Source organism: Mirounga angustirostris, unplaced genomic scaffold, assembly GCF_029215605.1.
Source record: "Mirounga angustirostris isolate CCGP_5_RB_7025 unplaced genomic scaffold, mMirAng1.0.hap1 SCAF_15, whole genome shotgun sequence".
NCBI classification, from domain to species: Eukaryota; Metazoa; Chordata; class Mammalia; order Carnivora; family Phocidae; genus Mirounga; species Mirounga angustirostris.
In genome coordinates this window covers 27,885,000-27,912,294 of record NW_026991723.1, presented here as the reverse complement: position 1 = coordinate 27,912,294, position 27,295 = coordinate 27,885,000, and positions in this window count along the sequence as shown.

Here is a 27,295-nt window from a genome sequence, read left to right as displayed (position 1 = left end):
CAATTCCAAGTTGGTCTAAATAAAATCAATGTTTGGGGAATGCTTTACAGGTATTTCCGCATTTCTATGGTCTTTAGAAAAATCTCAAACCCCTGCTCATCCTGCTCATTTTGTCCCCATGGAAGATAAGTCAGTGATTTTCTCCTAAAATCCAAATCAGTTTGCCTCCTGTGCAATCTTGAACTCCAAGAAGAAACAGTTTAAATCAAAGCTTCAGGGCTATACAGGAACAGGATTCTGTCTTACTGTCAAGTTTAAAAAATGTGACAGTTAAACTTGGACTTGGCTAACTTGCCAAGCATTGATTCTGGGTCACATTCATAGCTCTTAAATCTTCTCATCCACATGTAATGAATGTAGCACTTGGGACTCCCTTTTCTCAGATAAAGAAACAACCTCTTTGAGGCCTCGGTCACTTGTCCCAGGCTCTGTCATCTGTCCAAGGACAGATTTGGAAAGACCCAAGCTGGAAACCTGCTCTAAGCCTCTAGTTTCTTTCCATTACAGATGTCTGAGCAATAATTAAACTGAAATGACAGCACAGAGGAAAATTCTAATGTACCAATAGCTTCATTTTCCTGGCTGCTCTTAAAATGCAAAAGAGCGTAATTTAAACAATAAATCATATTTTAAAAAGATGAATGTCTGAATTTTTTCCTTCTTGCCTATGACAGACTCCTGGTCTCTTTCTCAATTAAGCTTCTCTCCTTTCTCTGCTGGGTTTTTTTTCCCTACTGTGTTTAAAAGTCCCACAACCATGTGTACTAAATGGGGGGAATAAGAGGCAATATTGCTTTTTGAATGCCCACAGCAAATCCACTAGTAGACATTCATCACTCCCTGCACAGAAATGGAACTTCCAGGTGTACCCACCAGGCATGCATCAGATTCAAACATCTGCAACCTTTCAGATTTTAAGCTGTTGATTTTTCTTGCCTTGCACTGGGTACTTTTCCTTTTTTTTATGGGCACTGGGAAATTTTGAGTAAGGTGGTCCTAGCCAGCAGGATAAGGAATGAAGGACTACTTGGTGCTGGTTTCAAGTTTGATAAAACAAATGATTACATACCAAGGAAACGTGAATTATTGAAAGGTTATTGTATTATGCACTTAGAGAATACAGGTGCTTCTATTTTAAATACAGTATTTTTGTTTCAGGCCTTGGAACTCAGAGTCTTAATTTAACTGACAGCCCCTAAAATTTCAAAGTGGGGAACCTTCAATCTGAGACACATAAAATTGTTTTGTGGCAATGTCTACCATTCCAAATAGGATGGTCAAATTCTGGAGCATCAAGCCAGCAAAGATACAGGGAAAGGAAATACCTTTAAGAAAGAAATACTAAGGGATGTTTCTCCCAACTCTTTCTACCTTTGAGGGAGAAATCACAGAAGTAATTCTCATACAACATTAAATTCTTGTTTAGAATACTCCACAGGGGCGCCTGGGTGGCTCAGTTGGTTAAGCAACTGCCTTCAGCTCAGGTCGTGATCTCAGGGTCCTGGGATCGAGCCCCGCATCGGGCTCCCTGCTCGGCGGGAAGCCTGCTTCTCCCTCTGACCCTCTCCCTGCTTGTGTTCCCTCTCTCGCTGTCTCTCTCTCTCTGTCAAATAAATAAATAAAATCTTTAAAAAAAAAATAGAATACTCCACAAATTCTCAACATTTAGCATGTGATTGATGCATTGATTTGTGTATAAATGTATGTCACATTTGAAATCCCCAGAGAAGGCACTTTTGAGGCTTGCAAAATCCCAGATGCAGTAAACAGGAGTAATTTTCATCATAAAGTTGGATGGTTTTGTGGTCTGAACAAGTAGACTAGACATTCTTGAGATTTATAGTTCAGCTAAATTTCCTTATTTTTAAAGTTATTTCTTGTATTGTTATTATTATTAAGTGGAAGTAAGTTTGAGACCAATGAATTAACCAGGTAAGGAAATGTCCAAATAAGAGCATTCATTGCTTCTGCAGAAACAGACAAACACCCACCTTATTGGATACCAGGCCCTGTGTCTGGGTTGAACCAGCACCATCCTTGATGGATAGACTGTGCTTGTGGTACTTAATGACTTCATTCTTCCGGGATTATAAAACACCTGCAAACCTAACTCTATAGATGCTTACACAAAGGTAAGAGGTGTCAAATGCAAGCTTTATAAATTAAACATTTTTTAAAAATTTTATTCATTCGAGAAAGAGAGAGCACGAGAGAGAGCGCGAGAGAGCGAGCATGAATTGGTGGTAGAGGGAGAAGGAGAAGCAGATTCTCCGCTGAGCAGGGGACCCCCCCTCGGCCAGGGGGCTCCATCCCAGGACCCTGGGATCATGACTTGAGCCAAGGCAGATGCTTAACCAACTGAGCCACCCAGACGCCCCTAAATTTAACATTTTGGTGCCTATTTCTGTTTAAGAGTTTAGTTCAAATCCTACAGAATCTACCTGCAGAAGGCAGGAGAGTGGCAGGAAGCTGGGGTGCCATTCTCCACTGAACCATCTGGGTTTTGTCCCAAGAAACTTACTGGCTTCCATCCAGTGTCACTCAGCTCACGGAACGCTGTCTAGACCAACGCCCAGGTCCACTGTCCCCTCCCACGGCTTCCGCTATATTTCCTCAAGTTAATGCGGCCAGTAAGGGCTTGGTAGTTACAAATTTCCTATTACCCTCACTTTTACTCTTTTTTATATGGGATTTTACATCCACAGACATTTCATGGAAGAAAAATCACAGAGAATAGCATGGGGACAAAGCTATTAGCAAAAAAATGAATGGACAGCCATTCTCTCTAACTCAGCAGCAGACCTGGATTCTTAGGTAACCAGCAGTAGTGTAACCTGGGAACTGAACGAAGGAAGGGCATGCCTTCAAACCCAACTACAAATGTGGTTTATTTATACACAGACATTTAAAAGTCCCAGAGCTACAAAAAAAAAATCCATACTTTTAATTAAGGACATTTCCTTTTATGAGTTCCTGAAGGTAATGGCATCATGTGCAGGGATTTAACAGTTTGGGGGATTTGGTTTAAGTACTGATCATTCTGTCACACAACTGAAGCTTATTTTATGGATAAATGTCTTTAATTTTCAGATTTTTTCATGATGACTGCCCTTTTCTTTTTTAAAATTTTTTTGTTATGTTAATCACCATACATTACATCATTAGTTTTTGATGTAGTGTTCCATGATTCATTGTTTGTGCATAACACCCAGTGCTCCATGCAGAACGTGCCCTCTTTAATACCCATCACCAGGCTAACCCATCCTCCCACCCCCCTCCCCTCTAGAACCTTCAGTTTGTTTTTCAGAGTCCATCGTCTCTCATGGTTCGTCTCCCCCTCTGATTTCCCCCCTTCATTCTTCCCCTCCTGCTATCTTCTTCTTCTTTTTTTTTTTCTTAACATATATTGCATTATTTGTTTCAGAGGTACAGATCTGAGATTCAACAGTCTTGCACAATTCACCACGCTTACCAGAGCACATACCCTCCCCAGTATCTATCACCCAGCCACCCCATCCCTCCCACCCTACCCCCCACTCCAACGACACTCAGTTTGTTTCCTGAGATTAAGAATTCCTCGTATCAGTGAGGTCATATGATACATGTCTTTCTCTGTTTGACTTATTTCGCTCAGCATAATACCCTCCAGTTCCATCCATGTTGTTGCAAATGGCAAGATCTCATTCCTTTTGATGGCTGCATAATATTCCATTGTATATATATACCACTTCTTTATCCATTCATCTGTCGATGGACATCTTGGCTCTTTCCACAGTTTGGCTATTGTGGACATTGCTGCTATAAACATCGGGGTGCACGTACCCCTTTGGATCCCTACATTTGTATCTTTGGGGTAAATACCCAGTAGTGCAATTGCTGAATCATATGGTAGCTCTATTTCTAACTTTTTGAGGAACCTCCATACTGTTTTCCAGAGTGGCTGCACCAGCTTGCATTCCCACCAACAGTGTAAGAGGGTTCCCTTTTCTCTGCATCCCCGCCAACATCTGGATGACTGCCCTTTTCTAAAGCAAAAGTTAAAGGAAATTTACTGATTTGAGTTTAAGGCTTATAGGTGTCTGATGACTTCTTCAATTACTCATCATCAACGTGCATTTAGTGAAAACCTAGCTGTGCTGTCCAATGTAGTAACCACTAGCCATATGTGGCTATTTAAAATGAACTTAAAATTAATTAAATTAAATTAAATATTTGGTTTCTCAGTCACACTAATAACATTTCTTTTTTTTCTTTTAGCTCCCTGTCTTTTTTTTTTTTTAATTCTAGTATAGTCAACATATAGTGTACAATATAGTGATTCAACAGTTCCATACATTACTCAGTGCTCATCATAACAAGTGCACTCCTAATCCCCTCCACCTGTTTCACCCATCCCTGCCCCCCACTTCTCCTCTGGTAGCCATCAGTTTGTTCTCTATAGTTAAGAGTCTGTTTTTTTATTTGTCTCTCTTTTTTTCCCCTTTTTTCCTTTGTTTTGTTCCTTAAATTCCACATATGGGTAAAATCATATGGTCTTTGTCTTTCTCTGACTGGCTTATTTAGTTTAGCATTATATTCTCTAGCTCCATCCATGTTGTTGCAAATGCAAATTCTCTGATTCTTTTTTATGGCTGAGTAATATTCCATTGTGTATATATACCACATCTTCTTTATCCATCCATCTATTGATGGACACTTAGGCTGCTTCCATAGTTTGGCTATTGTAAATAATGTTGCAATAAATGCAGGGGTGCATGTATCCCTTTGAATTAGTGTTTTCATATTCTTTGGGTCAATATTCAGTAGTGTGATTACTGGATTGTAGGGTAGTTTTATTTTTCAAATTTTTGAGGACCCTCCATACTGTTTTCCACAGTGGTTGCAGCAGTTTGCATTCTCACCAACAGTGTAGGACGGTTCCTTTTTTCCACATCCTCACCAACACCTGCTGTTTCTTGAGTTTTTGATGTTTAGCTATTCTGACAGGTGTGAGGTGATATCTCATTGTGGTTTAAATTTGTATTCCCTGATGATGAGTGATGTTGAGCATCTTTTCATGCGTCTGTTGACCATCTGTATGTCTTCTTTATAAAAATGTTTTCCGTCCATTTTTTACTTAGATTATTTGTTTTTTGGGTGTTGAGTTGTATAAATTCTTTATATATTTTACACACTAACCTTTTATTGGATAACATAAGACATATCATTTGCAAATATCTTCTCCCATTCAGTAGGTTGCCTTTAGTTTTGTTGATTGTTTCCTTTGCTGTGCAGGGGCTTCTTATTTTGATGTAGTCCCAATAGTTTATTTTTGCTTTTGCTTCCCTTGCCTCATGAGACTTATCTAGAAGGATGTTGCTATGACCAATGTCAGAGAAATTACTGCTTCTGCTCTCTTTTTATGTTTTCAGGTCTCACATTTAGTTCTTTAATCCATTTTGAATTTATTTTTGTGTGTGGTGTAAGAAAGTGGTCCAGCTTCATGGTTTTGCATGTAGCTGTCCAGTTATCCCAACACCATTTGTTGAAGAGACTTTTTCCCATTGCAAATTCTTGTCTTCTTACTCGAAGTTTAAATGACCCTGTAATTGTGGGTTTATTTCTGGGTTGTATTCTGTACCATTGATCTGTGTGTCTATTTTTGTGCCCATACCATATTGTGTCAATTACTACAGCTTTGTAATATAACTTGAAGTCTGGAATTGTGATACCTCCAGTTTTGTTTTTCTTTTTCAAGATTACTTTGGTTATTCAAGGTCTTTTATAGCTCCATACAAACTTTAGGATTGTTTGTTCTAGTTCTGCAAATATTGCTATTTGGCATTTTAATAGGGATTGCATTAAATCTGTAGATTACTTTGGGTAGTATGGGCATTTTAATAATATTTGTTCTTCCAATCCATGAGCATGGAATGTGTTTTCATTTCTTTGTGTCCTCTTTGATTTCTTTCATCAATGTTTTACAGTTTTCAGAGTACAGTCTTTTGCCTCTCTGGCTTAGTTTATTCCTAGATATTTTATTATTTTTGGTGCAATTTTAAGTGGGATTGTTGTCTTAATTTCTCTTTCTGCTGCTTCATTATTAGTGTATAGAAATGCAAAGGGTTTCTCTACATTAATTTTGTATCCCGTGACTTCACTGAATTCATTTATCCATTCTAGTAGTATTTTGGTGGAACCTTTAGGGTTTTCTATACATAGTATCATGTCTTCTGCAAAATAGGGAAAGTTTTCCTTTTTCTTCACCAATCTGGATGCCTTTTATTTCTTTTTGTTGTCTGATTGCTGTGGCTAGCACTTCCAACACAATATTGAATAAAAGTGGTGAGAGTGGACATCTTTGTCTTGTTTCTGCCCTTAGGGGGGAAAAGCTCTCAGTTTTTCCCCATTTAGAATGATGTTCGCTATGGGTTTTTCATATATGACCTTTATTATGTTGAGGTATGTTCCCTCTAATTCTATTTTGTTGTGGGTTTTTTTTTTTTTATCATGAATGAATGTTGTTATACTTTGTTGAATGCTTTTTCTACATCTATGGAAATGATCATATGGTTTTATCCTTTCTCTTATTATGTGATATATCACATTGTTTGATTTGTGAATATTGAACCATCTTTGCATCCCAGGAATAAATCCCACTTGATTGGTAGTGAAATATTTTTTTAAATGTAGTATTGGATTCAGTTTGCTAATATTTTTTGAGGATTTTTTATCTATGTTCATCAGAGATATTGCATGAAATTTTCCTTTTTTTGTGTGATGTCTTTATCTGGTTTTGGTATGAGGGTAATGCTGGCCTCATAGAATGAATTTGGAAGTCTTCCTTCCTCTGCTATTTTTTTTTTTTGAACAGTTTGACAAGAATAGATATTAACTCTTCTTCAAATGTTTTGTAGAGGGGCTCCTGGGTGGCACAGTCAGTTAAGTGTCTGACTCTTGGTTTTAGCTCAGGTCCTGCTCTCAGGGGCCTGATTTCAGGATTGTGAGGTTGAGCCCTGTGTCGGGCTCTGTGCTGAGTGCAGAGTCTGCTTTAGACTCTCTCTCCCTCAGCCCCTCCCTCCCACTCTCTCTCTCTAAAATAAATAAATAAATTAAAAAAAAAAGTTTGGTAGAATTCACCTGTGAAGCCATCTGGTCCTGGATTTTGTTTGTTGGGAGTTTTTTGACTACTGATTCAATTTCATTGTTGGTAATCAGTCTGTTCAAATTTTCTATTTATTCCTGCTTCAATTTTGGTTAGTTATATATTTCTATATGTCTTATAGTTTGTCAAATTTGTTAGCACATAATTTTTCATAATATTCTCTTAATGTTTGTATTTCTCCTCTTTCATTTGTGGTTTTGTTTATTTGAGTCCTCTTTTCACACTAGTCACATTTCCAGAGCTCAGTAGCCACATATGGTGAGTGAGTACCATGTTGGACATACAGATAGAACATCTCCATTATTGCAACAGTTCTGCTGGATAGCATCGAGTCCTAATACATGAAGACAGATAGACTGCCCAGTGGCACAACAGAGATGTGGGAAGTTGTCAGCCCTTGGAAGGTGAGCACCATTTAGTTAAAGTGACGAATGATGAAACATGATCTTCTGTATGGGCAAACTACCCAGGTGGAACAGGAGTAATACATCAATGCCAAAACAGAGTCATGAAGTTCAAAGCTAAACAACCCCAGGAAGGATGGTAGAATCTAGATGATATACCATGACCAAACCTGGGGCTGAAAAATGAGTGATTTCAAAGTCTGTGGGGCAGGAGAGAATAACAGAGAAAAAGAGAACCATACAAGCACAATTGTGATGTGGAGATAATCTAGAATTCTCAAGGAGTGTTGTATTAGTTTACTGCTGCTGTAACAAGTTTATCACAAACTTCCTCTCAAAGCAACACAAATTTATTCTTACAGTTCTGGAAGCCAGAGTCTTACTGGATTTACAATGAAGGTGTTGGCAAGAGCATTTCTTCTACAGGCTCTAGATTTCTTGCCTTTTCCAGCTTCTAGAGGCCACTTGCGTTGCTTGGCTCTGTGGCCCCTCCTCCATCTTCCAATCCCTGACTCATCCTTAGTTCCATCATTGTATCTCCTTCTCTAACCTCAATCCTCCTGCCTCCCTTTTATTATCCCACTCAGATAATCTAGGATAATCCCCCCACCTCATGTTCTATAGCCTTAATCACACTGGCAATGTACCTTTTGCCATGTCAGTGACATATCCACAGGTTTTGAAAATTAGGGTGTGGATATCTTTAGAGGAGGTATTAGTCTGTCTACTACAAGTGTGGTAACACCATAGGGTCTGTTTGAAGGCCTGGGACCTCATGGGTATTTATAATTTAGAGGCCACCAAGCTTTCAGACCATAAGAAATTATTTATTAATTTGTATTCACCCTAGTTCCGGAAAGGAGTTATTAGTTTATAACAACATATACATATAAGATAGAACTTCCAATATAAGTAGGATACAAGGAGAAAGATGGGGTAAGGTAAGAACATAATGATGGAAAGAAAGAGGTTAAGAAGTATGCTCTATAATGACCTCATCTCCTCCACTGGTAAATCCATGCCCATCTTAAAGGCAGAATACTTTGAATGTAGAATCTAACAGCATGTTTTAAATGTTACCTTTGTGATTCAAATAAGGGGTGCAACCAGAAATTCTAAATAACCACATCCTGAAGGCCAAGAAAATACAGATGGGAACTGTAGGTATAGGGCAGGATATTTTTTTCAATGTACCACTTTTCTTAAGATTTGGAAAGCTACAGTCTCTGTAAGAAGTGATGCAACTTACAACATTCACCAATTTTTCAGGCACTGACCTTGAGGATATGTAGAACTTAAAATTCATTGACCTTTTAGACCTTACAAACTTGTTAATTAATTTATATTCCTCCTAATTTCAGGAATGAGTTAGCTGATTATAAAAACGTGTATAACATAAGGTATGATGGCAAATATAATTTAAGTGAAAGAAGAAAGATGGGTCAGGATAAGAATACAATGAAGGAATGAATGAGGCTTCAAAAATGTGTATTGATCTAAACCTGTTTTGGTTGGGTTGAACCAATGAACCTGGTCATTAAACAATCAACAATATTTTTAAGATGGAAAACAACAAAAGACACATTACTGAGAAAAGCTCTAATTGGTATTCTTACTAAAGACATGTAATTCTTTCTGAGATACTCACAAACATGACATAATGACTGATGTCCTCAACAATGTCTTTTCCTTGGATGCTGGAGTTTTAGTGTTGTGATGAGCACTGACTATTATACGCAACTAATGAATCATTGAATACCACATCAAAAACTAATGATGTACTATACAGTGGCTAACTGAATATAATTTAAAAAAGGCTTTTATAGCAATGATCTTTTATTTAGACTCTTGGCATCCCCAAACATAACTCATAAAAAGCAATTCCTTAGGGATCCAGTAAAATGAAATTTGTGTACCTGGCTTCTTTCTAATCTTCCTAAGTCAAGAGGATAGTTTAGAACTCCTAAAAAAAACAAATTGACACTGATCCTTCAAACAATTTTGAATATTGCTTCTTTTTATTGGACTTTTGAATAAGTATTGGGCCCATGTCAACTTTACATCATTCTCCCTGGCAAATGTGTGGAGTGCATTATTTCATATTCTAACTCAGTATAATGAGAGCCTCAATAGGCCTGAATAGCATCTTCCCACCCCTGCCCAGAAGAAAACTGAGACAGTCCCTAGTGACACAGGCTTCTCAGAGCATAACTATAAGTCTTCTTCCAAGTCATAGGAAACCATCAGACAATTGGGAATTAGGTGGAACTAGCTGGATGGGTTTTGTACCAGGTTAGGCATCAGATGCCCTTGACTGGTCACACACACCAGTGCTTCTAACACCAAACTATGTGGCTAAGGAAGTGTCCTTTTTTTCTGCTCAGCTTATGACTTTCTAATTGCAGTCAGACTCCTGTCTTTATCTTTATCCTTGCAGACTCAGGAACAGTACAAACATTGCATTGGACTTACAGAAGGCCTCAGGAGGGGGCTATAAGAACTTTACCCATATTTGATTATATTTCTTGATTCACAGGCTAGAAAATGTGATTTGTGAACTTAGAGGGACATAGGAAGAAAAAAGTGGGGGAGATCTGAGGTGGACTTATAAGGGGAAGCAAGTAGCCTTTGTATGGCTCAAGTGGGAGACCCCCCCCCACACCCGCCGCTGCGTTTCTGAGTACGTACTGCAAGCCCTGCTAACAAGTTAACAAGGGGCCTAAGCCAGCATAACACTTCAGGGATATTTCCAGAAAGTTCCAGCCTCCCACCATGGTTCATGGGGAAATCTTCTCTACTATTTCTCATCTCTTGAGCAATTCAGGAACAACATACTCTTTGATTTATAATGTGAGGGTCTGGTAAAACTGTAAATGAAATGTCTTAAGGGAAAGAAGATAATATTTTTCAAGTGCCTTGACTAATATGTTCAGACTTGGTTCAGACGGGTCTGTGTAATTTGTGAGCTCCCATCATGGATTTCACAAAGGCTTCTCTGTCTTGCCAGCAGTACAGAGGGAAGACAGGGATAGGAGGAGAACCCGTCCAGTGAGCACACCATGCTGTTTCCCAGTGTCAGACTTTCTTAACTGAGAGAGAAGAAGCATTGTGTTTGGAGTCCAGGCTGCTCTGTGGATGGCACATACATGACCCTAAAGGGTAGAAAAAAAATGCCTTCATTCCTTCTGTGCTCTCTGATCTGTTTAAGATCCAGAGAAGAAGCTGCTTTCTTCTCATCCTTCAGGTGTTAGCCTAAATGTCCTTTCTGAAAGACTCCTCTACACTGAGGTAAGCTGAGGTAACTGACCCCCACATGACTTTCAGTCCCAGCTTTTCCTGTACCACAGATGAGAGGCAGTCTAGTGTCAGGTTTAGAAGCACAGATCCTGGAGGTAAATGAGAATCTGAATTAAAATCTCAGCTTTCTCATAGTTGGTACAACTTTGAGAAAGTTATTGAACTGTTTTATGCTTTAACTTTGTTATATGTAGATTATTAGCAATGATAATTGCTCCTACCTAATAGAGAAATTCTGATGATTAAATAACTTAAATCATCATAAAGATCTTAGCACCTCACATAGGAAAGCAAGTGTAAATATTCACTATTACTATTTATATACTTGTTTATTGTTTCTCTTCCCTAAAAAACTGTAAGATCTATTAGGGTGGAGGTTATATATATATATATATATATAAAATTTTGTTTTCATATTCAGTGAAAGGAAAGACAAGATATCAATCTTCTAGTATAAAAGATAAAGTATTAGGGCGCCTGGGTGGCTCAGATGGTTAAGCGTCTGCCTTTGGCTCAGGTCATGATCCCAGGGTCCTGGGATTGAGTCCCGCATCGGGCTCCCTGCTCCTTGGGAGCCTGTTTCTCCCTCTGCTTCTCTCTCTCTCTCTTTCTGTCTCTCATGAATAAATAAATAAAATCTTTAAAAAAAAAGATAAAGTATTAAATTAGAATCCCTGCCTTAAACCATATACAAAAATCAAGGATTAAAGACTTTAACATGAAAAATATAACATTCATTATAAAGTTTTAGAGAATGCTATTATGACCTTGGGGTTAAAGAAGGATTTCTTAGGCAATAAAAAAGTCCTTATCATTAAGGAAATGCTAAATTTATTAAAATTCTGTATAGTAAAAAAACATCAGAAACAAGGGGGGAAAAGTTACATTCTTGGGAAAGATAATTTGCAACCACATAGCTGATAGAAAATTAGTACCTGACTATATGTATTGTTCCTCTCATGATCTGATCAAAGTAAATAAAAAATGTTTAAAAACAACTCCTTCCACATCTAAAACATTTCCAAGATAGTGTCAGAACAATGGCCAGAGATATTTAACTTGCAAGTAAAATTTATGTCTTTCTTGTGTAGAATTATTTTCTTTCTTTCAAGAGCCAAGGAAACAGATTATTATTAGTAAAAAGTAATATATTTACAATGACTCAGAGTCTTCTACAGACCATCAAAATGTCCAATGTGAATTTTCTTGAAAAATTTCTACAACCCCTCTTAATTCATTTAGTCATCATGTATGTATCAATTACTTTCATTGGCATTTGCATCTTTCTTTAACTAATGGGTATGTGTCACACTCAGTATTCTCCTTTTGACTGGGATATGGTACTGGGATATGGATATCTTAGTGTATATACAGAAATATTTTTAAATAATTATCAATGTTGTCTTTCATGAGCAAATTTCTCTCCATGTTCTAATGTTTTTTTGTTTTTTTTTGCTTGTTTGTTTGTTTGTTTTGGTAGCTGGTTTTGTTGGCGCAGAGAAGATGCTCAAAAAGTGCTTAATAATGAAATCAATAGTTGAATCTGGTCAGTGGTTATATTATTATTAGATGTTCTTATTAAAAATTAATTTATTCACTCAACACATATTTACTGGTCATCTACTCTATCTCAGAGCCCTTGGGACACAGCAATGAAACAAAACCATTGTTATTATGGAGCTCACTTTCTAGTGGAGGTAACATAATAAACAATTAAATATGATAGGTGATGGTGAGTGTGAAGGGAAAATAAAACAAGGTAAGTAGACAAAAAAGATGAAGGGCGTGGGGCTACTTTCAATGGAATAGAGAGGAATGTTCTTGGATAATTTGACATTGGAGCAAAAAATGAAGTGAAATGGACAGACATCTGAGAGAAGCAAGTGCAAATGACCTGTGGTGAGAACCCAAATAGCTGGAGGTAAGTGGATGAGGGAAAGCCACAAGAGACGAAGATAGAATAATAGCAGGAGGTCAAATCAAGTAGAGTTGTATAAGCTATGGTGAAAATTTTGGATTTTATCCTGAAAGAGATAGAAACCCTTGTTAGATTTTGGCAAGAGGAACAATAAGTCCATCTTGGATCTTAAAAGCACTCTGGTTGTTGTGTTAAAACAAGACACACACACACACACACACAATGAAAGGGAAGCAAAAGGATAGAATCAGGAAGAACATTAGAAGGTTGTTGCAATAATTTTGGTAAATTATGACAGAACAGAAGAATGAAGGGCTTGAGATATGGCCAAATTCTGCATACATTTCAAAGATAAAGTCATGAGTATTTGATAATATGTTGGAAGAGGGATCTGAGAGAAATGAGTCAAGGAACAAACACTTCAAGGATTTTGGCTTCAACAACTGGAAAGATGGAGTTGTCATTTACCCAGAAGAGGAAAGTGGGAGAAAAAGCAAGTTTGGGTGGGTAATCAAGAATGAGATAGATACACAAGAAGACAGAAAGATAAATGTCTGGAGTTCAGGAGAATGACCTAAGCTGCAGACAGACATCTGGGAATCATTAGGGTGTAAAGAAATTCTGCAGATAGACCAAGAAATGAATATTAGATTGGAATGATAGGAGTTTTAGTGGGAAAACCTGACTGGAAGGTGGTGAAGAGAAGATTAAAAGAGATAGTAGAGGAACAGTACATTTAGATAATTCTTTGGAGAATTTATGCTATGAAGGAGTAGAGGAATGTGGCAAGTAGTGGAAGGGAGAAGGGATGTCAAGGTTGCAATTACAGCGTGGCTGGGTGTTCATTGCAATAATCAAATTGATAGAGAAATGAACAATTTTGCTAGAGGAGGGCACAACAGCAGGAAAAGAGCCCTTGACAACTGTGGAGGGGATAGAATTCAATGTCTGAGGGAGGAGTGGCCTTAGAAAGATGCAGGACAAAGGAACAAGATAAGGGTGTGGTAAATGAGCCCAGACACAGGTAGACTGGTATATTTGGAGGTGGGAACTTTTAAAATTTCTCTTATTACTGATTCTCTCTTTCCTTGAAATAAGAGGGTCTTACTTGAGAGAAAGGAATGGGGAATAAATTTTAATAGTTTAGGGACAGAAAAGGAATTATGAAATAGTAGATTCAAAGATTCATAGTATGAGTTGTCCAGGGAATTGTGTAGAATTTCTGGCCAGCATTCTGGGCTACTGAGGTTTAAGAATTTAAATCCAGGGGGCGGAGCAAGATGGCAGAGGAGTAGGAGACCCGGATTTCGTCTCCTCTCAGGAATTCAGCTGGATAGGGATCAAACCATTCTGAACACCTACAAACCCAACAGGAGATCGAAGAAAGGAATAGCAACAACTCTCTGAACAGAAAAGCGACCACTTTCTGGAAGGTAGGACGTGCGGAGAAGTGAATCCGAGGCGATATTCGGGAGGATAGACGGCGGGGGAGGGGCCTCCGTCGGCCGCTTCTGGCAAGTGATAGAACCACGGAGCACAAAATCGGAACTTTTAAAAGTCTGCTCCGCTGGGGCGCCTGGGTGGCTCAGTTGGTTAAGCGACTGCCTTCGGCTCAGGTCATGATCCTGGAGTCCCGGGATCGAGTCCCGCATCGGGCTCCCTGCTCGGCAGAGAGTCTGCTTCTCCCTCTGACCCTCCCCCCTCTCATGTGCTTGCTCTCTCTCATTCTCTCTCTCAAATAAATAAATAAAATCTTAAAAAAAAAAAAAAAAAGTCTGCTCCGCTGAGGGACGTCACTCTGGTGGCTAAGCGGGGGGTGGAACCCTCCGGGACAGAGTGGTCTCAGGACCCTTGGGGTCACAGAAAGACCGGGGGTGCCTGAGTGCGGCAGAGCTCCCAGGTAATGGAGCAGGGAAGCCGGCTGCAGAGGCGGAGCCCAGGCGCGGGCTCTCAGCTCGGGGTGGCCATAAATTGTGATCCGCGGCACAGTCGGGCCCCTGCTCCTCCAGCAGGGACCCAACAAGCGGCAGATCCGGGGAGACTCCCCTTCCTCCCCCCCGGGAGGAGCCGCACGGGAGTGCACCACAGGGATCTGCTGGGTTTGGAGACTCCACCCGGGGTCGGGTGCCAGAGAGAGAAACGCGCGGTCACAAGCCGGGGGAGCACGGAGTGCGGCCGGAGACCGGGGAGACGGGAGTGACTGACAGCTTTTCTCTGGGGGCTCATGAGGAGCGGGGCCCAAGTTCTCGGCTCCTCCTGGGCAGAGATTGGGAGGCCGCCATTTTCACTCTCCGCCTCCAAAGCTGCACAGAAAGCTCGCAGGGAACAAAAGCCCCGGAGAGCAAACCCGAGCAGATTACTCAGCCGGGACGGGGCAAGGGCGGGGCAATTCCGCCTCCGGCAGAGACATTTGGAAACCACGGCAACAGGCCCCTCCCCAGAAGATCAGCGAGAACAGCCGGCCAAGACCAAGTTTACCGATCAATGAGAATGGCAGAACTCCAGTGCTAGGGGAATACTGCACATAGAATTCATGGCTTTTTTACCAAGATTCTTTAGTCTTTCAAAGTTAATTTTTTTTAACTGTCTTTTTGTCTTTTTATTTCTTTCTGAATTTTTCTTTTTCCCTTTTTCAACCAACATCTTATCAATCCCTTTTTTTAAAAAAAAAATTTATTTTTCATTTTTAGAGTCATATTCTATCCCTTCATAGTAGTTACCCATATTTTTGGCTTATATATATAAATTGTTCTCTCTTTAAAATTTTGAGATAATTTCTTCTAACAGATTAAAATATACCCTAAATCTCTAGTATATGGTGTTTTCTATTCCCCTGCCTGATCACATCCTCTCCCTTTCTTTTTCTTTTTCTTTTTTCTTTTTTAAATCCTCTTCTTTCTCTTTTAAAACAACTTCTTATCAATTCCTTTTATAAAATTTTTTATAATTTCCATCTTTACAGTCATATTCCATCCCTTCATCATATCAACCCTTATTTTTGTACATATATAAGTTTTTCTTTCTTTAAAATTTTGGGAGGCACTATCTTCTAAAAGACCAAAATACACCCCAAATCTAGTGTGTGACACTGATCTATATACCAGCCTGATCATATTTGATCACATTCTGGTTTTTTTTTTTGTTGTTGTTGTTTTGTTTTGTTTGTTTTTGTTTTTATCTTTATCTTTTTCTTTTTCTTTTTTTTCTTTCTCTTTTTTCTCTCTTTCCCTTTCTTATCCCACTGTTTCAGGTCTTTTCTGATTTGTTTAGAGTATATTTTCTGGGGACGTGGTTACTCTGCTAGCATTTTGTTCTCTCATTAATCTATTCTCCTCTGCACAAAATGACAAGACAGAAAAAATCACCTCAACAAAAAGAACAAGAGCTAGTACCGACTGCCAGGGACCTAGTCAATACAGACATTAGTACGATGTCAGATCTAGAGTTCAGAATCATCACTTTAAAGATACTAGCTGGGCTTGAAAAAAATATGGAAGTTATTAGAGAAACCCTTTCTGGAGAAGTAAAAGAGCTAAAATCCAACCAAGTAGAAATCAAAAAGGCTATTAATGAGGTGCAATAAAAAATGGGGGCGCTAAGTGCTAGAATAAATGAGGCAGAGGAGAGAATCAGTAATATAGAAGATGAAATGATGGAAAATAAAGAAGCTGAGAAAAAGAGAGATAAACAACTACTGGATCACGAGGGCAGAATTCGAGACATAAGCGATACCATAAGATGAAACAACATCAGAATAATTGGGATCCCAGAAGAAGAAGAAAGAGAGAGAGGGGCAGAAGGTATAATGGAGCAAATTATAGCAGAGAACTTCCCTAATTTGGGGAAAGAAACAGGCATGAAAATCCAGGAAGCACATAGAACCCCTCTCAAAATCAATAAAAATAAGTCAACACCCCGACATCTAATAGTACAACTTACGGGTCTCATAGACAAAGAGAAAATCCTGAAAGCAGCTCAGGAGAAGAGATATGTAACCTACAAGGGTAGAAACATTAGATTGGCAACAGACCTATCCACAGAGACCTGGCAGGCCAGAAAGGACTGGCAGGATATCTTCAGAGCACTAAATGAGAAAAATATGCAGCCAAGAATACTCTATCCAGCTAGGCTGTCATTGAAAATTGAAGGAGAGATAAAAAGCTTCCAGGACAAACAAAAACTAAAGGAATTTGCAAACACAAAACCAGCCCTACAAGAAATCTTGAAAGGGGTCCTCTAAGCAAAGAGAGAGCCTAAAAGCAACATAGACCAGAAAGGAACACAGACAATATACGGTAACAGTCACCTTACAGGCAATACAATGGCACTAAATTCCTATCTTTCAATAGTTACCCTGAATGTAAATGGGTAAATGCCCCAATCAAAAGACACAGGCTACCAGACTGGATGAAAAAACAAGACCCATCGATATGCTGTCTACAAGAGACTCATTTTAGAACCAAAGACACCCCCAGATTGAAAGTGAGGGGGTGGAAAACAATTTACCATGCTAATGGACACCAAAAGAAAGCTGGGGTGGCAATCCTTTTATCAGACAAATTAGATTTTAAACCAAAGACTGTAATAAGAGATGAGGAAGGACACTATATCATACTTAAAGGATCTATCCAACAAGAAGATCTACCAATTGTAAATATCTATGCCCCTAACATGGGAGCAGCCAATTATATAAGGCAATTAATAACAAAAGCAAAGAAACACATCGACAACAATACAATAATAGAGGGGGACTTTAACATCCCCCTCACTGAAATGGACAGATCGTCTAAGCAAAAGATCAACAAGGAAATAAAGACTTTAAATGACACACTGGACCAAATGGACTTCACAGACATATTCAGAACATTCCACCCCAAAGCAACGGAATACACATTCTTCTCTAGTGCCCATGGAACATTCTCCAGAATAGATCACATCCTAGATCATAAATCAGGTCTCAACTGGTACCAAAACATTGGGATCATTCCCTGCCTATTTTCAGACCACAATGCTTTGAAACTAGAACTCAATCACAAGAGGAAAGTCAGAAAGAACTCAAATACATGGAGGCTAAAGAGCATCCTACTGAAGAATGAATGGGTCAACCAGGAAATTAAAGAAGAATTAAAAAAATACATGGAAACCAATGAAAATGAAAACACAACTGTTCAAAATCTTTGGGATGTAGCAAAGGCAGTCCTAAGACGAAAGTATACAGCAATACAAGCCTTTCTCAAGAAACAAGAAAGGTCTCAAGTACACAACCTAATCCTACACCTAAAGGAGATGGAGAAAGAACAGCAAATAAAGCCTAAACCCAGCAGGAGAAGAGAAATCATAAAGATCAGAGCAGAAATCAATGAAATAGAAACTAAAAGAACAGTAGAACAGATCAACGAAACCAGGAGCTGGTTCTTTGAAAGAATTAACAAGATTGATAACCCCCTGGCCAGACTTATGAAAAAGAGAAGAGAAATGACCCAAATCAACAAAATCATGAATGAAAGAGGAGAGATCACAACCAACACCAAAGAAATACAAACAATTATAAGAACATATTATGAGCAACTCTATGCCAGCAAATTAGATAACCTGAAAGAAATGGATGCATTCCTAGAGATGTATCAACCACCAAAACTGAACCAGGATGAAATAGAAAACCTGAACAGACCTATAACCACTAAGGAAATTGAAGGAGTCATCAAAAATCTCCCAAAAAACAAAAGCCCAGGGCCAGATGGCTTCCCAGGGGAATTCTACCAAACATTTCAAGAAGAATTAATATGTATTCTTCTGAAACTGTTCCAAAAAATAGAAATGGAAGGAAAACTTCCAAACTCATTTTATGAGGCCAGCATTACCTTGATCCCAAAACCAGACAAAGACCCCTTCAAAAAGGAGAATTACAGACCAATATCCCTGATGAACATGGATGCAAAAATTCTCACCAAAATACTAGCCAATAGGATCCAACAGTACATGAAAAGGATTATTCACCACGCCCAAGTGGGATTTATCCCTGGGCTGCAAGGTTGGTTCAACATCCACAAATCAATCAATGTGATACAATACATTAACAAAAGAAAGAACAAGAATCATATGATCCTCTCAATAGATGCAGAAAAAGCTTTTGACAAAGTACAGCATCCTTTCTTGATCAAAACTCTTCAGAGTATAGGGATAGAGGGTACATACCTCAATATCATAACAGCCATCTATGAAAAACCTACAACGAATATCATTCTCAATGGGGAAAAACTGAGAGCTTTCCCCCTAAGGTCAGGAACGTGGCAGGGATGTCCACTATCACCACTGCTATTCAACATAGTATTGGAAGTCCTACCACAGCAATCAGACAACAAAAAGCAATCAAGGGCATCCAAATTGGCAAAGAAGAAGTCAAACTCTCACTCTTTGCAGATGATATGATACTTTATGTGGAAAACCCCAAAGACTCCACCCCAAAACTGCTAGAACTCATACAGGAATTCAGTAAAGTGGCAGGATATAAAATCAATGCACAGAAGTCAGTGGCATTCCTATACACCAACAACAAGACAGAAGAAAGAGAAATTAAGGATTCGATCCCATTTACAATTGCACCCCAAACCATAAGATACCTAGGAATAAATCTAACCAAAGAGACAAAGGATCTGTACTCAGAAAACTATAAAATACTCATGAAAGAAATTGAGGAAGACACAAAGAAATGGAAAAACGTTCCATGCTCATGGATTGGAAGAACAAATATGGTGAAGATGTCAATGCTACCTAGAGCAATCTACACATTCAATGCAATCCCCATCAAAATACCATCCACTTTTTTCAAAGAAATGGAACAAATCATCCTAAAATTTGTATGGAACCAGAAAAGACCCTGCATAGCCAGAGGAATGTTGAAAAAGAAAAGCAAAGCTGGCGGCATCACAATTCCGGACTTCCAGCTCTATTACAAAGCTGTCATCATCAAGACAGCATGGTACTAGCACAAAAACAGACACATAGATCAATGGAACAGAATAGAGAGCCCAGAAATGGACCCTCAACTCTATGGTCAACTAATCTTCAACAAAGCAGGAAAGACTGTCCAATGGAACAAAGACAGTCTCTTCAACAAATGGTGTTGGGAAAATTGGATAGCCACATGCAGAAGAATGAAACTGGACCATTTCCTTACACCACACACAAAAATAGACTCCAAATGGTTGAAAGACCTCAATGTGAGACACTAGTCCATCAAAATCCTAAAGGAGAACACAGGCAGCAATCTCTTCGACCTCAGCCACAGCAACTTCTTCCTAGAAACATCGCCAAAGGCAAGGGAAGCAAGGGCAAAAATGAACTATTGGGACTTCATCAAGATAAAAAGCTTTTGCAAAGCAAAGGAAACAGTCAACAAAACCAAAAGACAACCGACAGAATGGGAGAAGATTTGCAAATGACATATCAGATAAAGGGCTAGTATCCAAAATCTATAAAGAACTCATCAAACTCAACACCCAAAGAACAAAGAATCCAATCAAGAAATGGGCAGAAGACCTGAACAGGCATTTTTCCAAAGAAGACATCCAAATGGCCAACAGACACATGAAAAAGTGCTCAATATCGCTCGGAATCAGGGAAATCCAAATCAAAACCTCAATGAGATACCACCTCACACCAGTCAGAACGGCTAAAATTAACAAGTCAGGAAACGACAGATGTTGGCGGGGATGCGGAGAAAGGGGAACCCTCCTACACTGTTGGTAGAAATGCAAGCTGGTGCAGCCACTCTGGAAAACTGTATGGAGGTTCCTCAAAAAGTTGAAAATAGAGCTACCATATGATCCAGCAATTGCACTACTGGGTATTTACCCCAAAGATACAAAAGTAGGGACCCGAAGGGGTACGTGCACCCCGATGTTTATAGCAGCAATGTCCACAATAGCCAAACTGTGGAAAGAGCCAAGATGTCCATCGACAGATGACTGGATAAAGAAGAAGTGGTATATATATACAATGGAATATTATGCAGCCATCAAAAGGAATGAGATCTTGCCATTTGCAACGACGTGGATGGAACTGGAGGGTATTATGTTGAGTGAAATAAGTCAAACAGAGAAAGACATGTATCATATGATCTCACTGATATGAGGAATTCTTAATCGCAGGAAACAAACGAGTGTTGTTGGAGTGGGGGGTGGGGTGGGAGGGATGGGGTGACTGGGTGATAGACACTGGGGAGGGTATGTGCTCTGGTAAGCGCTGTGAATTGTGCAAGACTGTTGAATCTCAGATCTGTACCTCTGAAACAAATAATGCAATATATGTTAAGAAAAAAAAAAAAGAAGAAGAGGAAGAAGAAGGTAGCGGGAGGGGAAGAATGGAGAGGGGGAAATCGGAGGGGTAGATGAACCATGAGAGATGATGGACTCTGAAAAACAAACTGAGGGTTCTAGAGGGGAGGGGGGTGGGAGGATGGGTTAGCCTGGTGGTGGGCATTGAGGAGGGCACATTCTGCATGTTATGCACAAACAATGAATCATGGAACACTTCATCTAAAACTAATGATGTAATGTATAGGGATTAACATAAGAATAAAAAAAGAAAGAATTTAAATCCAGATGAGACAGTAGGCACAAAGTAGTTGGATTTAATCAGGTTGTAACCAATGGAGGGGTGGGTGGAAGGGAGTTGAGAACAGGGCAAGGGACTGATTACAGTTATAGAGCAAGGGATTGAAATCAGGTCTGGGAGGAGAAGAGGCACCAGGAGGTGAGAAGCCATGAAAAAATAGGAGAGGGGGGTTTAGAAGTCCCAGGGAGTCAAAGGGTTAATGGAGTTTGGACACTAGAGGTAATGATCTGAAAAAATAGGAAGTGGTGGTCATCAGGTGGAATGTTTGAAATTGAGATTATGGAGGGGCACACTAACTGCTAATGATAAAGTCTGGAGTGGGATAGATCATTTGAAATGGGGTGGAGGCAAGTTCGTAGGAGGCAAGGAGGGGGAGGAAGAATTAAGAAATGAAATTATTGGAAGAATTTTCCATGTGGACATTGAAATCCTCAAGAATCATAATCGTAGCAGTGGAGAGAGTGACAGGATGATAAAGGAAAAAATTAAACTCTGTGAGAAGTGAAGGTGAGTGATTGGGGGTCTGAAGATGACTGCCCCAAAGAGACTAGCGTGTGGCATAGTCCTACCACATGGACTTCAGAGGAGCTGAAATGGGGGGTGGAAAGGTGAGGGGTGGAAGGAGAGTAGATGGTCCCCAGGATGCAGCAAGGAGCAGGGAAGACACTCATTTTGTCATACTGTGCGAGACAGACATGGTTGACCTTCTGAACTCATGCACAGAAGATAAAAATACTTGACCACAGCTCTCTTCTTTTTCTTGGCCTCAGCATTTTTAAAAAATTTTATTTTATTATGTTATGTTAAGTCATCATACATTACATCATTAGTTTTTGATGTAGTGTTCCATGATTCATTGTTTGCATATAACACCCAGTGCTCCATTAAGTATGTGCCCTCTTTAACACCCAACACCAGGCTAACTCATCCCCCCACCCCCTCCCCTCTAGAACCCTCAGTTTGTTTCTTGGAGTCCATAGTCTCTCATGGTTCCTCTCGCCCTCCGATTCCCCCCCTTCATTTTTCCCTTCCTACTATTTTCTTTTTTTAATTTTATTGTTATGTTAGTCACCATACAATACATCATTAGTTTTTGATGTAGTGATCCATGATCCATTGTTTTCGTATAACACCCAGTGCTCCATGCAGTACGTGCCCTCCTTAATACCCATCACCGGGCTAACCAATCCCCCCTCCCCCCTCCCCTCTAAAACCCTGTTTGTTTCTCAGGTCCATAGTCTCTCATGGTTCATCTCTCCCTCCTTCCTACTATTTTCTTTTATTTTTTTTTTAACATATAATGTATTATTTGTTTCAGAGGTACAGGTCTGTGATTCATCAGTCTTACCAATTCACATTGCTCACCATAGCACATACCCTCCCCAATGTCCATCATCCAGCCACCCCAGCCTTCCCACCCCCCACCACTCCAGCAACCCTCAGTTTGTTTCCTGAGGTGAAGAATTCCTCATATCAGTGAGATCATATGATACTTGTCTTTCTCTGATTGACTTATTTCCGCTTAGCATAATACCCCCTAGTTCCGTCCACGTTGTTGCAAATGGCAAGATTTCATTTTTTTATGGCTGCATAATATTCCATTGTATATATATACCACATCTTCTTTATCCACTCATCTGTTGATGGACATCTTGGATCTTTCCATAGTTTGGCTATTGTGGACATTGCTGCTATAAACATTGCAGTGCACGTATCCCTTTGGATCACTACATTTGTATCTTTGGGGTAAATACCCAGTAGTGCAATTGCTGGATCATAAGGTAGCTCTATTTTCAACTTTTTGAGGAACCTCCATACTGTTTTCCAGAGTGGCTGCACCAGCTTGCATTCCCACCAACAGTGTGGGAGGGTTCCCCTTTCTCCGCATCCTCACCAACATCTGTCGTTTCCTGTTAATTTTAGCTAATTTAGTTAATTTAGTTAATTGTCATTCCCTTGTTAATTTTAGCCATTCTGACTGGTGTGAGGTGGTATCTGCTTGAGGTTTTGATTTGGATTTCCCTGATCTAGCCTCAGCATTTAAGACCCAATGGTATTTTTTCTTTTTCTCCCATTTCCAAATAAAACTAATGATCTTCCAATCACTGAGTAAGTCCTTATGTTTTGTTTGGCTGAATGAGACGTGTGCTGTCTGTATGTACAAAAGCATCTACGTTTGTTCATTTATTATGAAGAGCAAGCCAGTTATTTTATGTTATTTTCATTTCCCTGGTCTTAAAATAAATCAGTTTATCTAGATTTCTAGAAATGAAACTGCCTAGTTGACATCTCATAGCTGTTTGGGGTCCTTTGGGACTTGAGCTTTTTACAAACCTTTGCCCTGTATGTGAAAATAGCAGGGAACAGAAGAGCACAGGCAATGACTTACAGAATGAAATGCAACTAAAAGCTAGATTTTAAATGAATGTCCATCTATTTATGGAAGTCCTTTCACATTTCCATCAGCCTGATCTGCAAAATTTCCTGGATTTAAAAAAAAAATCTGTCTTTTCTGTTTTCTTTCAACTCATTCAATATAAAAGCAAAATAAAATCTAGTTAGGGTCGCAGTATTCATTCAATTGTTCAGCACTATTGCACAAAACTCCTTACAAGTTTTTCATTCTCGAAGATCATTTTCTGTTTTCTCATCTGCAGAGTCAGACACAGTCAGTGCCGGGAAAGCAACTTCAGAGAGAGAAATGATCCAGTAGCGACTTGGCAATTTTTCTTACATCCTGTTCAGTGCCTGGAGAATGTGGTTAATGGGGGAGGGAATGAGTTACTCAGTTGAATATATGCTTTAATTAAGATGCTACAACAATACGTTTCAGATATAGATTAAATTTCCCTTTCTAGAGGAACAATAACGTGCTGTTTTCTTCACCTATTTTTGCAAATACTGTGTTAGTCAAATAGAAAGTAATATATTTGGTGGAGACTTGGATGTGTCTCTTGCCCATGGGTCTGTCTTAACTTCCTCTGAATTTGCCCAGTTGCTTCTTTGGCCCGTTTACGAATAAAAATACATTCTCTTTCTCTCTTGATAATTCATGATAGCCTTTACAGCAAAGTTTGATCTTCCAACATCTTGCTTAGAGAGGGAGTGGGAAGATGACTATTTCCTTCATGTGGTAACAGTACAGGGAGATGAAGCTCACACCAGCACCCACATGCATGAATTTGTTTTTAGCCCTTGAAATGATCTCTGATTTACACACAGAACTCATTCTTAGGCTGAATATGGGTTTTCCATGTACTCACTCCTCAGAAAAAGAAAAGAGGGGAAAAAAGAAAAACCAGAATCTTATTGTACCAAAGGCCTTTCTTCATTCACCTCAGCTTCATTTTCTCACTAATCCTTGCTTAGTATTTACTTGTTGAGCTCACTTATTTAAAATAAAAATACTTTCACAAAAATGTTTACGTGCCATAGAGAGAGTGAAAGGGACGATGCTGCCCCTGGATAGTTCCAGGAAACCTCTGGACCTGGAGGGCCATAAACATTCACAGCCTTCCCGGGGCCCAGGGGCTGGTGGATCATGGGCAGTAAATTACTGCCCAGGTCCTGTGTTAGGAACAGCCCCATAGGCAGAGATGTGTAGGCGGCTGACATTTTAAAAGCTTTTGTGGAGGGAAAATGATTTGCAAGTGTTTGGCAAACAAAACCTCTGTGTGGTTCTGTGTCACTTTCAAAGTTAACTTTGGACTTCTAAACTTCCATGTTTATGAGAACAGAAAACTATTCTTCAGCCTGATGCATATGAAGAACTCCACACTGCACTGTGTGCAAAGGTGAATCCTAAGGATTGAGAAGAGGGGGTTTATGTTCTGTAACCATGAACTTCAGTGGGAGCCTCAGAGAAATGGGCATAAATCCAGAGAAAAGCAGGCAGAACCTCTTAAAGATGAAATTTACTTGGTCTATTTCAGTGGCCTTTGGGTTAGTTTCCACCAACACCTGCTTTTGCGGCCAGGGTGGTCAGCAGACAGATAGCTCAGGCATGTGCTTCCCTGGCTGTGTAAAGGAATCAAAGTTGATAAGCAGAGAGCAGGAAAAGGCAGCCCTTTTAAGTAGGTTCAGGACCAAAGGGAATGTGATTGATCAATTATTTAACATAGAGGATGGAAATAAACTGAGTAGAAAGATCACTCGGGTCTCCATGCCCATGGGAATCCTGGTTATTGTGACTATGAGCCCTTAACCAGAGCATCCTTGTCTTCCCTGGCAGCCAAAGTCCTGAGTTAGAGATGAACACTCTATTAGAAACACACACCAAGAAATCACAGGTAAGTTAGATAAGCAGGTAATTAAAAAAAAAAAAGATTCTGCAGACTGATAGTATAAATGAAAGATATTTAGAAAACCCATTCATTCATTTCAGAGGGGAAGAGACTGGGTCAATCACTTAAGCTTTCCCAGCCATTCTGATGGCGGAGCTGAGACAAGCACCCAGGTGTCTTGGACTCCTGGCAGAGAGGGTTCTGCTCCCATCAGTCATTTGCTCCAAATATCACACACAGACCTGTAAAGTTTAGGAGAATTCCTGACACCAAAAACCAGTACCCCTAATGAAAAGAAATATTCCCCTTTTCACTCTCCCTTCACCTTGACCTTCAGGGTTTTTTTTTGTAAACTCTTTTCCCCTTCAAATACTTCTTTAAAATTGGGAGGTCATGGGGGTAAAAATGAAAAGAGAGAAGAATTCAGAGCATTTTAGAGCTGGATGGGAGCATCTAAAACATCTCTGGCCTCCTTTATAGATGAGCAGAAAAGAGGAATGCTTCTACAAGGAACTTCCAAATGCAGATTCTGATTCAGTGGGGTCTAGGGTGGGGCCTGGGATTCTGCCTTGCTACCAAGCTCTGGGATGATGCTGACCCATGGACCACTCTCTTGAGTATCAAGGAGTAGATCAAGTGACTAGCTCCAGGTTATTCAACTAGTTAATGGTTACTACAGTGACCATAATAATTATCAACTAATTTCAGAGGGTTCACAGCTGTGTAACTTTAAGCACGTTCCTGAAACACTGAGTTACAGGTTCTTCATCTATAAAAAGTGTAGTTTATGGAATTCATGACCCCTTTGGCTAGCTAATAGGGATAGTGTTGTCTTCATATAGACCTTTATTTACAAAGGAGAGCAATATAAAGGAAAATTTTGAATTGGGAGCCAGGAGCCTCTGGGTGACCCAGCTATATGACCAGAGGAAACACTCAGGCCTCAGTTTCTTTCCCTAAAAGAAGAAGTTGGCCTGGGTCACCTTTAAGATTTAATATCCTTTTTTTCAACTCTAAATAGAGTTTATTATTTATGATAGGTAGTTTTTTAGACAGCTTCGTTCTGGGCAGATATGAAAATACAGTAAGAGCTGACACTTGCCACATGCCAGGCAGTATTCTAAGAGCTTTCCACATAGTAACTCTTTGAGTCTTCACTACAACCCAGTGAGTTGGACCTTGCTATCCCCACTCGACAGATGAAGAGGCTGAGGCCCAGAGAGGCTCAAGGTCATTCAAGTATAAGTGGAAGAGCCAAGCCCCAGGTAACATGGCTTTAGTCTGTGCTTTCTAAAGAAACTCTAAAGAGTTTCTGGCTATAGAGCCCATCCACATTCATTATTTGAACCAAGTCACCATCTTGAGAGCTGTCTTAAGCGTCATCACTGCCTGAGATTCATATAAGTGGCAAATGGAGAAGCCAGGATTTAAATCAAGTCTGATTGCATACAAAGCTATGTCCTTTGTAGTTTTCCTGCCACTTCAAACCTGAAACTCTAGCTATGAACACCAAACTTATTCAGATATGGGGAAAGCTTGGTCTCAGCTGACCAGCCTGGAGGAGATGGAGTCCATAAAGTATTTCTAACATTTAGTGGCTGGTTTTAAAATTTAAAAATAAGTTGGGGCACCT